We start from the raw sequence: 2362 nt of genomic DNA, 5'->3' as shown, positions 1-2362 counted from the left end.
CTCCGCCGCCATGTGCAAAAAAAAAAAGTTCAATCAATCAGTCAATTTCAACTTCTCGCGGGGAAAAAAAAGTTGGAATTGATTGATTGAACTTTTTAGTCCCACCCAGTGTGCCGTTACCACCGCAGCCATGCCCACCCAATGGGCCACACACACCCCAATTGGCCACACCCAGCCAATGGGCCACATCCAGCCAATGGGCCACACCCACCCGGCACCCGACGATGCATAAGTGGGTTTTGGGTTGCAGTTTGGGCACTCGGTCTCTAAAAGGTTCGCCATCACTGTGCTAGAGAGTTGACCAATTCATGTTCTATTTTTGGCACGTGTGCAGAGCAATCACTGAAGAGGAGAAGGGTGTCCATTTCAATGGTCAATAAAGGAAAGAGGAGATTGCCACCTTTGACGGCACTCAGGTGTGGTAATGTTGCCATTTAAAATGATACAACACAAATTCTACTTTGAGTCAGATAAAAACTGAAAATAGAGGAGGAAAACAGATAAAATATGAGAGGATAGCAGAAAATGAAAAAGGGAAGAGGCATGTGATAGAAGAGGGAGAAGTAAGTGATAGGAGGGAGAAAGAGAGGGAGGGAGGGAGAAAGAGGGAGAAAGAGAAGGTACAAGGTAGGCAAAGAGAGGAAAGGAAAGCTATACAGGTTAATCCATCATGGATATTGGAGTTGAAACAAGCTTGTTGATCCTACACATTCTGTACAAATTATTTCCATAATTTGGAATGATATCTGAAGTCGTTTATACATTGGATCCTTTCCTAGGTATCCTATAAATGAATATAGATAGTTGAATCAAATATCAGTCATATTGCGAATCATATCCAAACCAGATATGAATGCTCAAATGTGATCATCATTCATCTCTACATCCTTTTTTGCCACAGGTATGTACACTGGGAAACTGAGCCATGACTACTCACCTTTGGAGTCTGCACAGAAATGTATCAATGTCCTGGAAATGTGTCATTGTGGAAACAGCCATTGAGCATTGCTCATTCCATGTGGCATACTTCAGTTTTGCTGTATAAAAATAAAATGTTTACAAGTGGGTCTTTATGCATTTCCAATGGGCATCACAAAAGAGTCCTGGAACAGTCTTAGCTGAGGATCAGACCTCAAAAGTAATGTCAATATAGCAGGAATTCATAGGTACCATCTTATTTCCCCCCCCCTTTTATTCAGAATTAATTAAGGATATTTGGTTGTTGTTGATTCATATTGATGGTATCCAAAAATATTCTTTTACAGGAAAGAAAGAATGCTTAATCCATGCTGTTATTGCCCTACAGATTGCATATCATTCTTTTTTCTGTATCAAATAAAGATATTCTATTTGAACATAAATATTGTTTGCATTGGATTATTTTCTCTGTTGTGCTATATAATGCAAAAAAAATAAATAAAATCCCAATGAAGACAACTTCAAGTCACAGACTATTGCATTCAGCCATTCATTTACATAATGGGTGTTACAGATTGCATATTTAAAAATCACTTTTGATCACCATGAAACTCATTTTTTTAAAAAAAATCATTACAACATGACACATGAATTCTCATTAAAGTTCTAAATATTACATAAGCTAAATTAAATAATACATTTCTGTTTAAGCAAACACACAAATTGGTGGTGATATTAGTATACAGATGTTGCTTAGTAATCAGTATGTTCAAAAATCAACACAAAAGCGTGTTCAGCAAAGAGAACATTTAGGACAGGTCATCCATTTGACAGGTTCTCAGGATAAGCGCTTCCTGAAACCTATGATGTTCACAGCTTATAAACCTATCATGGAATAGCACATACACAGTTATAATGAACTAAAATCAAAAATTGAAAGCAGAAACTCTGAAAATAAGGTCACACACTCAAGCACAGAATTAGATGTGCTAACCCAGCGGTTCTCAACGTTTGTGTGACGGTGACCCCCTTCACACAAACGTTATGCGCAGGCGCGGCGCGCAGGTGCGGCACCGCCCCCAAAGGCGCGGCACCGCCCCCATGCACGGCACGCATGCGGCACCGCCCCCGGAGGGGAGAAAATGGCGGATCGCCGCCTTTGGCGACCCCCGAAAAATGGTTGATCGACCCCAAATGGGGTCGCGACCCATAGGTTGAGAACCGCTGTGCTAACCAAAGAGAGAAGCAACCTAGAACTAAGGAGAAACTTCCTGACAGAACAATTAACCAGTGGAACAACCTGCCTCCAGAAGCGGTGAATGCTCCAACACTGGAAGTTTTTAAGAAGAGACTGGACAGCCATTTGTCTGAAATGGTATAGGGTTTCCTGCCTGAGCAGGGGATTGGACTAGATTACCTCCAAGGTCCCTCCAACTATTATTAT

This window comes from Crotalus tigris, unplaced genomic scaffold, assembly GCF_016545835.1.
Source record: "Crotalus tigris isolate CLP2741 ecotype Arizona unplaced genomic scaffold, ASM1654583v1 scf7180000024285.889131, whole genome shotgun sequence".
NCBI lineage: Eukaryota > Metazoa > Chordata > Lepidosauria > Squamata > Viperidae > Crotalus > Crotalus tigris.
The sequence above is the reverse complement of the archived record's forward strand: the minus strand, read 5'-3'. Positions refer to the sequence as shown.